The sequence below is a fragment of the Anolis carolinensis genome, chromosome 6, assembly GCF_035594765.1.
Source record: "Anolis carolinensis isolate JA03-04 chromosome 6, rAnoCar3.1.pri, whole genome shotgun sequence".
NCBI lineage: Eukaryota > Metazoa > Chordata > Lepidosauria > Squamata > Dactyloidae > Anolis > Anolis carolinensis.
The window spans coordinates 98288911-98305293 of NC_085846.1; the positions used below are offsets into that span (position 1 = coordinate 98288911).

General features: G+C 38.3%; 1 protein-coding gene across 4 annotated transcripts in view; it reads right to left on the minus strand.

The window, feature by feature from the left end:
- Positions 1-16383, minus strand: part of dnajc1 (DnaJ heat shock protein family (Hsp40) member C1) — a 198570-nt gene that overhangs the window by 65651 nt on the left and 116536 nt on the right. Inside the window, exon 1 of one of the 4 annotated variants that reach the window (XM_062984453.1) lies at positions 9319-9340. The exons of the other annotated variants lie outside the window; for them this stretch is intronic. The gene's annotated coding sequence lies outside the window, so the exon portion shown is untranslated. Of the gene's footprint in view, positions 1-9318; positions 9341-16383 lie in introns of those variants that run through there. 4 annotated transcript variants of the gene reach the window in all.

Genomic DNA, 16383 nt, shown 5'->3' on the forward strand with positions numbered 1-16383 from the left:
TTCCCTCAAAATTGGGACTCAAGCCAAGAATTTTAATAATTTCATACACAACATTGTTCATATTTTTTATTGTTATTATTGGTAGCATCTACCTTTGCACTGTCTAGTAAATGTGTTTATAAAGTCTTAGGCTTTGAACACATTCCTGCCATTCTTAAATTTTCAGACTCGCAATTCCAAAAAAAACAACAACTATTCAATACATTCTTACCCTTAACAAAATACAGATCTAGGCTCCAGAGATTTTATTTCCACTCACTGACAAAGAAGACAGACTACCAGAACATCTCTTCCAAAAGTGTTTTCTTCAACACATCCATATTGGGGGTTGCAGGCAAAATATTCCAAAATTACTATTCTTATTTTTGATACTCCTGTACTTGAGTTTCCATTCTTTTTTTCTTTCCGCCAAGAAACTGGGGCCTTTGGGCATTAGAAGTTCAATAATCTAGAAGACTACTTTGATACTGGCTGCAAAGCAAAGAGAATGACAGCATTCCAATCAGTTCTGATATGATGTGATGTTATGTCTAAGATATATTTTTTGCTGAGAGTAAATCAGGAAAACATAGTAAGAGAACTCATGTGATTAAATACTCTCCAACACAGAAAGACCTACACCTACTGAACAGAAAAACCAGATGCCAAGGTGAAAGCTACACTATATGTCTCCTTACTTGTCTATCTCTAGACATGCATGGATTCTATATCCACCGATTAAACCGTCCACCGCTTGAAAATATTCAAAGAATTTCAAAAAGCAAACCTTGATTTTGTCCTTTTATAGAAGGGCACCATTTTTCTATGACATTGTATATAGTGGGATTTGAGCATTTTGGTATCCATGGGGAACCAAACCACATTGGATACCAAAAGCTCACTGTATAAGATTATTAAACTACATAATTCCATTTGCAATCTCAACTAGTGTAGCCCAGAACTCATTAATCAGACAGCTTGGCTGATAATTCTACCTTTGTATTTTTAAAGGAACCTATTGCAAAACTGATGAATATACATTTCAACCTACATGGCAACAGAATTTTAAAGAGCATCTGCTTTATTTGTTATTTTCAGGTTTAATAATAATAATAATAATAATAATAATAATAATAATAATAATAATAATAATAAGTTTATTTGTATCCCGCCTCCATCTCCCCCGAAGGGGACTCGGGGCGGCTTACAGCAAAATCAAAATACAAACAATGATAAAATATAAAACATCAGGACAAAAACAAAAACCAATAAAAAATATACACAATAAGTTAAAAAACACAACGCAGAATTAAAACATCAGGTTAAAAACAATGAGGTTGCAATAGTGGATAAGCAAAGTGTACGGTGCACATTATGGGTAACAAATTCATAAATAGATAAAGTGCATTAGAATCATTTAAGGTCACATTAGGTACGGTAGGGAGGAGTCCTGAGTAATATCAATCAATCAGGAATCGGGAAGAGTGACCAGTGCAAAAGGTCGAGGAGCATAATAATTGTGATGGAAAAAAAGATGATCTTAACCAAAGGCCTGAGTGAAAAGCCAAGTTTTCAGACTCTTCCGAAATGCCATCAAGGTGGGGGCTTGCCTGATCTCCCTAGGCAGCGAATTCCATAACCGGGGGGCCACTACAGAGAAGGCCCTGTTTCTAATCAGCATGCTTACATTGATTCTCTACCATCTCCTCCCTACTCCTCGTAGCCTATATTCCTTCCAATAGCTAACCATTCATCATGATTAAAGGCCACGCTACTACATAAACAAGCATTTGCTCCAAAATAGGTTTCTATTTACCACAGGCATTGTTTAAGCTACCATTTCATGTCATTAACTCACCTAATCATAGTGAACTAGGTGCATATACAGCTTTTAACCATAACATAGGAAGAAAATGCACATAAAACCATGTGTACAGCTCAAAAGGTATACAACCTGAAACAAATGTTGGTGAATAAAGGAAAGCATGGCCATTATAAAAATCATACAGTAGTTGCATATAGGAGAGCCACCATGTTTTAATCGTTTCAGCACTGGACTAAGACTCTCAGCAGGGTTTAAATCCTTGTTCAGGCATGGAAACTACTGGATGGCTTTGGAAAGTCTCTCTCTCTCAACTTCAGAGCCCCCGGTGGTGCAATGGATTAAACTCTTGTGCCGGCAGGACCGCTGACCAAAAGGTCAGTGGTTCGAATCCAGGGGCAGTGAGTGAGCTCCCTCTGTCAGCTCTAGCTTTCCATGTGGGGACATGAGAGAAGCCTCCCACAAGGATGGTAAAACATCAAAACATCTGAGCGTCCCCTGGGCAACGTCCTTGCAGATTGACAATTCTCTCACACCAGAAATGACTTGCAATTTCTCAAGTTGCTCCCAACACGAAAAAAAACTTCAGAGAAAAGCAAAGGCAACCCTTTTTCTGAAAAAAATGCCAAGAAAGCCCTGTAATAGTCAGCCTATAACAACACATTTCTAGATAGGAATGGAAAAAAACTAAGTCTTCTGATGGTGGGATTTAGAGAAAACTGATAAAGTTAAAAGTGATAGTTTTTCATATCACTAGCACTTATCCAAAGCTACTTTAGTTTATGGCAAACAAGAGACTTCTTGATTTGTAACTTTGTCACTCTATGAAACAACACCAGCCTCCATGTAGACACCCAATCATGGCAAAGACTTATTTCAGATATTATGTTCTGTTTTTTAAAAACTGATGGAGAAAAACTCATGACAACAGAAGTCACATTTCTGAGTTGAATTCATCTATACTAGTGGTTCCCAAACTTATTTGGCCTGCCGCCCCCTTTCCAGAAAAAATATGACTCGGTGCCCCCTGGAAAGGAGGCGTGGCTTAGAGGGGTGGGCGTGGCTCCTGCTCAAGAGGGCGGGGCTGAGCCTCTCCCCTAGTCCAAGATGCAGGGTTGCGAGGGGAGGTGGGCAGTGCCACAAATGGGCGGCCAGGACTGGGATGGGCAGAGTTACAAGCTCTGAGGCAGGATTGAGCTTCTATCCCTTTCCTGCGGTGCCTGCCAGGACACAGGAGGCAGGGCTGGGGGGGGGGGTCTGAACCTCTATACTCCGCCCCCGTGTTCTAACAAGCACCTTAGCGGAGGTATACAGAGGCTCAGCCCAGTCTTGCGCTCTTGGGAAGAGGCCCTGCCCCCACCCCTAACCCCGCCCTTTAGTCCTAAAAGGCCTCTCAGGAGAGGTGTAGAGGCTCAGCCCTGTCTTGGGCTCTTGGAAGGAGGCCCCGCCCCCTTCCCTAACTCCGCCCTCTGTGTCCCAACAAACGCCTCAGGAGAGGTATAGATTCTCAGCCCTGTCGGCCTCTTGGAAAGAAGTCACGCCCACTTCTCTAGCTCCTCCCCTTGTCCTAATAGGTGCCATCACCGCCCTCCTGGATCGCTCCAGCGCCCACTGGGGGGCAGTAGCATCCACTTTGGGAATCTCTGATCTATACAGTGTTGATGAGATGCTCCTACAAGTCAAACATTATTACCTGCAGTTGGCTTCTTATGTATTTATAAATAAATTCATTTTCTAGATAAAAAGTGACTACAAGACAAATGCTTGATTTGTATCTGTGTTCTTTTTTTTTACAGAGTCCCCTACACAAAGAATGAGACAGTTCCAAACAGGGCATCATTGCAAAAAAGTTCCCAACATTTCTGATTGCTCTATGCTGCTTTCAACCATTGCAGGCCCACTGATTAACTACTGTATATACTTGAGTATAAGCCGACCCGAATATAAGCCGATGCACCTAATTTTACCACAAAAAACTGGGAAAACTTATTGACTCGAGTATAAGTCGAGGGTGGGAAATGCAGCAGCTACTGGTAAATTTCAAAATAAAAATAGATACCAATAAAATTACATTAACTGAGACATAAGTGGGGTAAATGTTTTTTGAATATTACCATATTTCAAAGAAAAACAGTAAGCTAACTCTGTAAGTGCATAAGTAGGGTCAACAAAAACAATATGGTATCAACAATAACTTTATAATAATCATCATCATTATCATCATCATCATCAATAACAATAACAACTTCGTTTGTATCCTGCTCTATCTATCTTCCCATGGGGACTCAGGCCGGCTTCCAACATAGTAACAGGCAAACATTCAATGCCTATATAATCAATGCAGAGCTAGATATAGCTCTATAATTATATATTTTTCTTCTTCCTGGCTTGCAAGAGGCTCTCACTCACTTTCCTTTCGCTTTTGAAAACATTCCCTTGTCTCTCTCCCTCTTAAAAAATATGATAACTCCAGCCTGGGAGGAGAGGTGGAGAAGGGAGGTTTTGGAAAAGAAAACATACTGTAGTCTCCAGGCTCCGCTGCCTGGCTTGACCTTGACCCGATTATAAGCCGGAGGAAGGCTTTTCAGCCCCCAAAAAGAGATTTTAAAAACTTGGCTTATCTTCGAGTATATACGGTACTACACTGCACCAATAACTTTTGAGTATTTTTCCACAAGTTTTTCTCCATATTTTATGGCTATAATCATGCCCACAAAGGCCTTTTGCCATTAGGTTATATCCAACACCCATACAACCATACCAAAAGGGGAAAAATATATAGTCAACTCCTACAGGAACAGCCACTTATTCCTTGTCAGGCGTAAGTGCAGTTTCCTAAAGACACTGACAGATAGGAAAATCTATTTTTTTTTTCCAGGAAAGCTTTTCAGCAAATTATTGGCAAGGCTGTTAAAGTCAGGCTCTGGTAATTGCTGCTTGATCTTTTGCTGCTCCACTTGTTTTTGCATCATTGAAACAGTTTTGTTAATGTACTCTTTTTAATCTTTGTTTCCAGTTTGCACACCACTTTGAATATTTTCTTTATATTCAAATTGTGTGTGCTCCTGGATTTTTTAAATGAAGTACGTATTTTTAAGGCCTAGCATCTGCTTTTTAGTTTCCATCCATTAAATTCAGTTTCAACTATTTCATGGCTATAAATCTCTAAACAGTTTTGATTTAAAGTGACACTTTATATAGGATCCACTGAACAAGTGATATTGTGGTCTTCTTCTTCTTCTTCTTCTTCGTCGTATGAAGCTGTCACACATTTGCTGAAATAGCCTGTAAGGCATCTCATGAAACAGGCAAAGCCCACTATAAATTACAACTGGTTACCTGCTCATCTTCTAAAAGAATGCAACATTTCCAGAAACAGCAGTGGCATTTTAAAAAAAAAAGAATAGTGAAGGAGAAGTGTAGAAAATAAAATAATAAAAGGTATATGGAATTTATAATGCAATATGAACTTTATTTGCAAAATTGAAGCTTTAAGCTGATTTGAACAAAGCAGGATTTTTCATTGCTTTAGAAATATGCATTGTTCTTGGGTCTACAGAAATCATGTAGTTGTCATAGTTTGATCTTTGCCTTCCAGCAGCATACTTTCTCATTCTTCATTGTCTCTACAGTTATGTTCCAGGCCTTGGAAACAATGAAATTCCAGAATTCTAAGGCAAATATTTCTAGTTGCCAACAATATAATACTTGTAGACATTCAAACAGCAAAACTGACTAGAGCTATTCATGTAATGAGCAAACTTCGACCCTCCAGGTGTTTTGGACTTCAACTCCCAGAAATCCCTGCCAGCTTACCAGCTGTTAGGAATAGTGAGGGTCGAAGTCCAAAACATCTGGAAGGCCAAAGTTTGCCCATGCCTGCAATAGACACTTAAATATCATACAAAAGTAAAAAGTTCAATGATATTAGTACACATCAATGCATCTTTTTCACTGACCCTCTTTCTGTTATCTTAATAGTCATCTAGCACCAGGCTATGATGTAAAATGCATGGGTGAGCAATCGAAAGTGAAATACTGTCCCAATAAAGTAAATAATGACTGGTAAGCCATGACCTGCCAGGAGAAATTGATATTTGATCATAGAAAGAGGTTTTACTTTCTTCTCCTAACACTTATTCTTGATCCTAGCGCTGTTCTTGGATGCCCACCTGCAGATGAAAACCCAGACTGTAATGGTTATCAGGAAGTCTCCATCAATTCACTGACCAAGAAAGCTGTATACTTGTGTTATCAATAGCAGCCTGACAACTATTATGACATTATTTAACATGTATTTATTTAATTTGCATCCTGCCTTTCTCCTTGCACACAACCCATATTTTCTTAATATGAAATGTCTACTACAACAGATGCTGTGAGATGGAGTCTAAACTCTTCAGCTGGTATACTACACAAACTACTAACGTTCTATGCAGGGCATGGTACTAAAATGTAGCTAGGTGCAGGCCAAATCCTGCAAGCACAAGACAGAGTTTTACACTGGAGGTCAGTCCTGCTAGTGGAACATCTTTGCACCATGTCAGCACAGAAGAGACATGGAAGCATTGTCTCTAAATCTGCTGAAAGTCTCTACCCTAGAAATTAATTGAGGTTCAAACTGTTCACATCTATTCATTTGGGTTATCAGCTTTGGAAAGAGAAAAATAAAGAAGAACTCTAACATTTTATAGTCAAGTTTACTTACTTTTAATAGCTGTTTTAAGTAAGTTTTATTATACCACAGACAGATTTATTTTTTGTTCTCTAACTTAAGAGTCAGACTAAGTAATTACTAAATGATTTAATAGTCTAAACTAAAAAAAAATTGTTGGTTATAGTTGGCATCTTGTTTATAATGATGAAGAGGAAAACAGAGCTCAGTTGAACTTTTAAAACTAGACTAGGTAGCATTCCTCTTAAGAAGGTAAAGTAGTCTATTTCCCTTCGGAAGTGCTGAAGCTCCATCTAGAGGCTTTTGCTCCACTAGTGTCACAAGGAATATCATCTCGAATTGGGAATAATATTGAAGTGTCAGAAACTTCCTTTGTACCTCCCATTTTGTTATTCATAACAGCATCTTGCCCTGAACCTTTCCTGGCAACATTAGCTCCTTCACTGCCATCAAGTGGTAAGCAGCCAAAACTGAATTTTTAAGAGACACATGACATCCATCTTTTTAAAATGTCAGAGCAGACTGATCAGTAGTTTTAAAAAATACTATTTGCCTACCTTTAAGCTCTGTTCCATAAAAATGACACACAGCAAAATATTATCCAATAATATTTTTACCATAATACTTTTAGATAAAGGACAAGAAAGTAACAACACCAATTAATTATCCTAGCTTGCTTCACGTTAATCCAAATCATACTGAACAAATCATACACCACAAAATTGGATGATGTTCCTAAAGTAGCATGCTTCCTCAAAATATACATACAGTAGAGTCTCACTTATCCAACATTCTGGATTATCCAACGCAATCTGCCTTTTAGAAGTCAACGTTTTAGTAGTCAATCTTTTCAATACAGTGTGATGTTTTGGTGCTAAATTCGTAAATACAATAATTACTACATAACATTACTGTGTATTGAACTGCTTTTTCTGACAAATGTGTTGTAAAACATGATGTTTTGGTGCTTAATTTGTAAAATCATAATGTAATTTGATGTTTAATAGGCTTTTTCTTAATCCCTCCTTATTATCCAACATATTTGCTTATCCAACGTTCTGCCAGCCCGTTTATGTTAGATAAGTGAGACTATACTGTATTTGAAAAAAGATTCAGTGTCTCTTTGTTTGGATTCCCAGCTACTTTATCTATTTTTACTGGCATTTAGTATATATTTCTACTTTATTTCCTATTACTAGTATCACCCTTTTAAAAAACAGCATGATGAGTTTGAGTGCATTTTTCCATGCCTGTATGCAAGATGCTGAGTAGGAGAAATTGCTTAGTTTGAAGTACAACATGCTATGAAAACAGGGCTAGTTAGGTATGATGAGTTGATACTTCTCGGTGAATGGATGAGACAATAGTGTTGGAAGGAGGAACTTATATCAGAAAACAAGCCTAGCATTCAGAAAAGTTGTGCTTGTAAGTGAGTGACAGGTTCCAGTTGAATTGGAACAAATTGGTCTTGCTTAATATCAAAACTAGGAAACCAGTTAGGGACTGCTGGACAACAAGGAAGTTAAGCATAGATAAAGAGATTGCAGAAAAGATAAATGAATTATTTGCATTAACAGGGAGTGGGACCAATGTGACTGCCATGTACTTCATCTATCTATTTATCCCCAATCAGACCTTTACTTAATGCTATCGCAGAATATCAACAAATGATACACAGGTTGAGTATCCCTTATTCAAAATGCTTAAGCCCAGAAGCATTTTGGATTTCAGATTTTATTTTGGAGTACTTTTGCTTTAATAGAGTTACATAATGAGATACCTTGGAAATGGCACCAAATTCTAAACACCAAATTAATGTATGCTTCATAAACGTATGACTGAATATATATACAAGATTTATAATTATGTTGTGCATGAAATAAAGTCTATGTACACTGAATAATCAGAATGCAAAAGAGTAGCTATCTCAGCCATTGATGTGGGAAAGTGTGAAGGTTTTTGGATTTGAGAATTACAAATTCAACTTGTAATAAATCAATCAGTAGAAACTGAAAGTCTTCCATGGAAAATATTGTGAGATTAAAAAAATATGCCCCATTACTGCCCTTCAGATCAACCTTCAAAAGGACTACCTTCTTGCCATGCTAATAAACACTAAATGGTAACCTCAAGACCAAAGATGGTCCCAAAAAAGACAGTCAAGCCAGGCAAAGATCTCTCATAGGTTACCACTAAGGCTCTAACTTGAGACTGCTTCATACCCACAGGACATTTGAGGCATAATCGTACAAGGGCAGAATTAGAGGAATCATGCAGGCAGTTGCCAAGCAACCACTCATAGTCGTACTATTGCTTTCCATTAAAACCCCAAAGCAGTAGTTTTTTCACACATTTAATTGGAGGAATGCACAGCTGCTGATGCTATGAATCTCTCCAATGGGTGTTAAGCATTGGTTAAATGCAAGGGACTATCTTGTTTTTATTGATTATATAAGCCGCTCTGGGAGCCTTTTCAGCTGAAGAATTGAGGGGAGGGGGTTAAATAAATAAATAAATGAAGCACAAGAACATTATGGTTAGCAAAAGCTGGGAGGGTGTTTATTTCTGCAACCAGTTGACAGATACATAATGCATGGTTTTTCTAAGCTGGCAGTCATCTTTATAAAGATATAAAATCAGCAGCTGCCAATAAAATTTGTTTTTCTGAGAACAAAGCACAGCATGCATCAGATGAAGCAGCAGCAGAACGAAGTATTAGAATGGACACAGGGGAAAGGGCATACTAGGTGAGAAGATTACAGCTAGGCTACTGACCCTGACTTGTAGGACGTAATTTAGAAAAATCCAGGAAGGATTTGGGAAGAATAGAAGACATGCTTACCTTGAACTGACAGCGAACCAGCCTTAGTGCTTTAAGAGAGATAGGAAAAACCCAGAGAGACTTGCCATATCTTTCTCACAGACAGAACACATGTTGAGCATTCAATAGCAAGGCAGCTGATCCCGTGTATGCTGGCTTTGCACAAGAGATAGGTAAGATGGGCAATCTGTAAGGTACTCAAGTCTGCAAAGCTGACTAATACAATTGAGCTCAGGTATGACAATATATTATATCAAGTCCCTCCAGGCCTATATAAGAGTCTAGCAAGTTCTACACAACAGTTTCAAATACAATGGGCCCTTGGAACCATTGTGGTTTGGTTCCAGAACACACACAGGTATGTCGATACCAAATTGGTGAATGGTCAAGTCCAATTATAATCAATGGCTAGTAAAATGATGTCCCTTACATAAAATAGCAAAAACAAGGTTTACTTTTTGAAGTTTTTAAGTTATAAATTATGAAATCACAATTAAAGAACCCCCGACAGATGGCCATCCAGACTCTGTTTAAAAGCCTTCAAGGAAGGAGCTTCCATCACACTCTGAGGTAGCGAGTTCCACTGTTGAACATCTCTCACAATCAGGAAGTTCTTCCTAATGTTCAGGTAGAATCTTCTTTCCTGTAATTTGAACTCATTGCTCCGAGTCCTAGCCCTAGATTCCAGGGCAGCAGAAAATAAGCCTGCTCCTCCCTCTTCCTTATGACAATCTTTCAAACAATTTAAACATGGGATCATGATGTCTCCCCTCTCCCTCTTCTCTTCTGCTGGCTAAACATACCCAGCTCTTTAAGACGCTCCTCAATCCCATTGGCTTTTTAGCCGGTGCATCACACTGTTGCCTAATGTTCAACTTGTTGTCCACTAAAACGTCAAGATCTTTTTCAGATGTACAATTGTCAAGCCTGGCATCACCCATCCTGTATCTGTGCATTTCATTTTTTCTGCATAAGCATCCCAGATTTCTCTTTGTTGAAATTCATTTTGTTAGTTTTGGCCCAGCTCTCTAACCTGTTCATGTCATTTTGAATTCTGATCCTGTCTTCTGGATCAGAAACTATCCCTCCCAATTTGGTGTCATCTGCAAACTTGATAAGCATACCCTCTAAACCTTCATCTAAGTCATTAAGAAAGATGTCTTTAAAAAAAACCTGGCTCTTCCAATGTGTCTTCAATAACTGATCACAAGAATAACCTCCTCAGTATTGATTATTACCTGGCCTGATGTATTGTTTTTCTTGCCCTTATTTGGTAATTACTCTCCTTGTTTATCCCACCCCAAATTCTCCTATCATACTACAGTACTTTTATCTACCTCATCAGACTTTAATTATGCACTCCTGCCCAGTCTTTTACTATTTTAATAGCTATATTGTTTGGCAGTTTTATTTACCATTACATTATTGTTAAAATGGTGGTTTAATCTGTGTAATTTTAAATGTCAATGATGTTTGTTTTATTGTGAATGTATTTTATCTTGTTTATTGTGGAAACTTGGGCTTGGCCCCATGTTAGCCACCGGAGTCCCTGTGGGGAGATGGAGGCAGGGTACAAAAATAAAGTTGTTGTTGTTATCATTATTATTATTATGTTAAACAGCACTGGGCCCGGGACAGAACCCTGCGGCATCCCACTAGTCACTTCTTTCCAGGATGAAGATGAACTATTGGTGATCACCGTATCGGTTTGGTCACTTAACCAATTACAAATCAATCTAACAGAAGTATTATCTAGTTCACATTTTACTAATTTGTTTGCAAGAAGATCATTGGGGCCTTTGTCAAAGGCCTTATTGAAATCAAGATATGCTATATCCACAGCATTCCCTGCATCTACTAAGCTTGTAACCCTGTCAAAAAAGTGGTAAGATTAGTCTGGAATGACTTGTTTTTGAGAAATCCATGTTGACTTTTAGTAACCACAGCATTCTTTTCTAAGTGTTTACAGACTACCTCCTTAATGATTTGCTGCATAATCTTTCCTAGTACTGATGTCAAGCTGACTGGATGGTAATTGTTTGGGTCCTCTTTAATTCCTTCCATGAAGATAGGAACATTTGCCCTCCTCCAGTCTGCTGGGACTTCATCTGTTCTCCAAGAATTCTCACAGATTATTACCAGCCTGTGCTGTAAAGACTTCTGCTAGTTCCTTCAATACTCTTGGATGTAGTTCATTTGGCCCTGGAGACTTGAATTTGTTTAAAGTAGACAGGTATTCTTGTACTACTTCTTTACCTATTTTGGGTTGTATGTCCCCTATTACATCGTACACTCCATACTGCTCAGTCTGAACACCAATCTCCTTTTGGGAGAAGACTGAGGCAAAGAAGGTTTGAGCAGCTCTGTCTTTTCCCTTTCACCTGTTAGCATTTCACCACCTTTTCCAAGCAGACGCCCTACCATTTCTTTTTTCATCCTTTTTCTACTGAGATAATAAAAAACACCCTATACGCAACCACAATGCTAAAACTACCATTTTGCAATAGATCACCTGTTCTGATCTAACTAGATATCTCGACTAAGAATAATAAGCAGAGGAGGCAGTATAAACATGTTCATCTAATATTGATGTCAGTCCTGCTGAACACACACTAACAACATTAAAACAATGATCCAAATGTGCTAGTCCCAGGAGTGTCAAGCCCTCCATATTATCATCAAGAAATCACTTTTCGGATATATAGTACTTAAACAGCAAGTTCAGATAAAATCAGTATAGTGAAATATATGCAGGATCCACAGTTCAATAATCAATTTATCTTCTTGTTTTGATGTTACTTGACTGACCAAAAGAGGCGATATGGTTGAAATCTTTGCTTATCAGGTGAGGTGTAAGCATATCTTGCTTCCATAACTTTGCAAGGAGGATAAAAATACTCATTGTTACTATGAATTCTTCTCTTCCACATGAAGAATTTTCAGTAAAAAAAAAGCATAAGAGAAACTAATCTAAGGCAAATTAAAATTTCTTACTTGACAATAGGCAATGTTTTATAGGATCAGAAAATGATCCAGAACACACAAACTTGCAATAGATAAACAAAAGCTAAGATTTTTCTACAAACTTGAAAGAGAAGCATTAAAACTGCATACAATGTAAACATCGGCTGGAGACTAAGGAAATTATAACTAATTGGTACTTGTATCTAGGTTGACTTAAAGGTTATTCAGTCCTCAAGAACTGCTTGACTCCTGCTGTTTGAGCTCCTATAAGAGAAAAGGGCAAGATGTTCAGTGTTTTCCCATTGCAAGAAAATGGATTATCTGTTCTTTGAGAAATATTTTTATTCACCTATAATTTAAATTTACAGAATGGACTCCAAGCTTCCAGATATGAAGTGGGTTTTTCCCCATAGGACAAGCTCAATGTAGAGATTATTTCATATATTCAATTCACTCTGAAATGGCCCTCCAAATGATAGATATGAGTAGAACACTATCTGAAAAACATTGGGGATTCCAATTCCTAATTTAAGATAGAAAGTATAAAAAGATCATTTCCCATTTCTAAAAAAAACTGAATGTTTTCCTCGGCTGCTGAAGCTTTTTGCAAAGAATCAAAATACCCAGAAGGCTTCAGGAGCTGCACTTCTCCTATGGAGGTATTACAGGAAAGCAATGGGAACAGAAAATCAGCCCAGTGGCTAAAGCTACCCATCTTGTAAGATTAAATGACTTCAATTAACTATTAAAGTATTTAAAATGAGGAAGGAACCAGTTGCTGTAATAGTACACGTTATGAAAAAGTTGCTCAGATTTAAACTATAACACGTTTGTGTGGTAGTTCTTTTATCAGGAGTGATTTTTCCTTTTAAAATTTGAAAAGCAGGGCACCCACTGAGACAAAATAAATGGACTGCTGACTGGGACAGAGTTGTGAAGATAACTAAAACACACTTTACAGTGGATATAAGGCCCAACTAATCTGGTATTGTCCTGCCTTAAATACATTTTTCTGTTAATGTGAATGGCTGTTAGTCGCACCTTTGAAGAAAGAATTAAGCACTTTATTTGAAAACAACCTCAATTTAAAGGTCTATAGGAAAATATGTGCCTTAGAGCAAAATATACAGGCACGTGTTGTTATCTTCTCCTAGGAGTTCTGCAGTATGCACTGCTTATTTTCCTGCCAACCCATCCGTACCAGAAAAACAATTTAGCTCATTGCAAGTAAACATATAGCCCACTGAATTCCAATGGCAGGATCATCTATGCCATACTATATTTTATTTTGTCTGTATCATTGTGAAAGCTGAATAATGAAGAAATCTGACAGGAAGAGAATCCACAAATGTGAAATGTATTAGTGAAAGAGAGTTCCATGGATCCTATGGACTGTCAAAGAAGCAAATAAATGGGCCCTGAGCACCAACCCCCAGAGTCAGACATGACTGGACTTAACGTCAGGGGAAACCTTTACCTTAGACTAAATCAAGCCCATAGATTTCACCAAACCAAACTGAGGAGTTGTATTTTGGAGATATGAGATGACACTGATGTCTGGTTCAGCGCTAGGCCTTTTGAAAAAAGGAACACTCCATATTAAATATGTAACACTTAAGGGAAGACATAGCCTTGAGATTCAAGACCTGAGCAGGGCTGTTCATTATGTGGCGTCTTAGAGGTCTTTCATGCATACAGTTGCCACAAGTCAAAACCAACCTAGTGGCAATTAACAACAAAATAGAAGTAAACTGAAGAAGCTAAAAAGGTCAATGGGATTTTGGCCTGCATAAATAGGAGTAAAGTGTCTAGATCCAGAGAAGTCATGCTACCCCTTTATTCTGCCTTGGTCAGACCACACCTGGAATTCTGTGTCCAATTCTGGGCAGCGCAATTTAAGGGGGATGTCGACAAGCTGGAATGTGTCCAGAGGAAGGCGACTAAAATGATCAAGGGTCTGGAAAACAAGCCCCATGAGGAATGTTTAAAGAGCTGGACATGTTTAGCCTACAGAAGAGAAGGCTGAGAGGAGATATGATGGTCATATATAAATATATGGACCGGGCTGTGGTGCAGCTGGTTAGTAGCCAGCTGCAATAAATCACTACTGACCCAGAGGTCATGAGTTCAAAGCCAGCCTGGGTCAGGGAAAGCTCCTGACCATAAATAGTCCAGCTGCTGTTGACCTATGAAGCTGAAAGATAGTTGCATCTGTCAAGCAGGAATTTAGGTACAGCTTAGGCGGGGAGGCTAATTTAACTAATTTACGACACCATAAAATCTCCAGCAGTATGCGGATAGAGGAGGAAGTTTCCATCAAAAGGACTTGGTGTCACAGTGGATGATGAAGCAGCAGCTCCCCTGTGGCCGGAATCGAGCATATCCTCATGAAGGCAAAAGCTGGAGTGTTAAATTGCCTCTGTATTTCTGTCTATATGTGGTTATCTACATATGTCATTTGTCCAATGGCATTAAATGTTTGCCATTATATGTGCATTGTGATCTGCCCTGAGTCCCCTTCGGGGTGAGAAGGGCGGAATATAAATACTGTAAATAAATAAATAAAATATGTGAGGGGAAGCCCTGGAGACCAGGACACGGAACAATGGCTTCAAACTACAGGAAAGGAGATTCCACCTGAACATTAGGAAGAACTTCCTAACTGAGAGCTGTTCAGCAGTGGAACTCTCTGCCCCCGAGTGTGGTAGAGACTTCTTCTTGGCAGTGGTTTTTCCTGCTTCTTGGCAGGGGGTTGGGCGTGATGGCCCACGAGGCCTTTTCCAACTCTGATTCTATGAAGTAAATGCAGTAATTAAAATCTCTATCTTTTTATCTAAAATAATTGTTACACTGCTAAAGAAGAAATAAACAAACACGAGATTTTATTTGCAACTTTAACTGTGGTTGTGTGTATAAGTATCCCATCAGATAAAACCCATCTTTGAAAGCATATTTTTCTTAAAGAAAAATGGAAACAATAAAACCAGTTGGTATTAGAACAGTGAACAGTAAATTAGCTACTTCCTGTGTAATGAACCAGAAAAAGCAAATAGACCAGCACAGATTTTATTTTTAAACAGATAAATGTCTAGAGCCTCAGTACTCTACATACTATGCTTCAGAAGTCAGCCATCAATATTTTTTAAAGTATCTGGTCCAATGTTTGGGTATTTTTAAATACCTGAACATAATTCCAGGTGAAACATCACCCAGAGGACCTCACAAACACCAATGGGGGGTGGCCACCCCACAAAACAAACACACAACCTTGCTCTCAATCATTTTCATCCTTGTGGCCTTTGTGTGTTCATACTGGTATCCATTAGGCATGGACTGTTCTGTTACTGATCTCTAGAGCACTGCTACTTAAAGTGATGGCCCCTGGAAATTTTCCAGAAAACATGGCAAAGGTTCTAGCCAATGAGTGCAAATATGGTGCTAGCCCCTGACAACAGATTCTTCTACAGCTGTTTCTTCAGTTTCCTTTCTTAACTTCGTATCTTCCTTATTATTTAGCCCATAACCCCCATTTATCTCAGTCAACTTGGCCAATGTGTTTAGAAGGAGTTTGGCATGCTTGTATGGTTCTGTTTTTATTATGTGTATTGTATTGTTTTGATCATGTTGGAAACCGCCCTGAGTCCTCTGAGGAGATAGGGTGGTATATAAATAAAGTTGTTTTATTATTATTATTATTATTATTATTATTATTATTATTATTATTATTATTGTGTCCTTCAGAGTTTGTGAATGGGTGACTTGTTCAAAGCCACCCAGTGGGTTTCCAATGAAAGCAGCCATTCGAACAATGGTCTCCTGGAGTCCTAGTCCAACATCAAACCACTATACTACAGGGGCTCACAAAACATTAAAATATAATTTCAACATTTAAAGTACAGAAGTATTTTTAATTTTTTTTCAAAATCTAGAAACAACTGAACTCTCACTCTTGCAAGTACATCACAATTCATCAAAATACAAACTGGAACAAATGTGACCTGAGAGCTTTCGTTTTAAGAAACAATAGTGAGAAGGCCACAACTGCGTTCCTAGGAAGTAAGTTTAAAAAATATGGGACTACTACTTGAGAAAGCTTCTCCCTAGCAGCTGCTAGCTTTAATG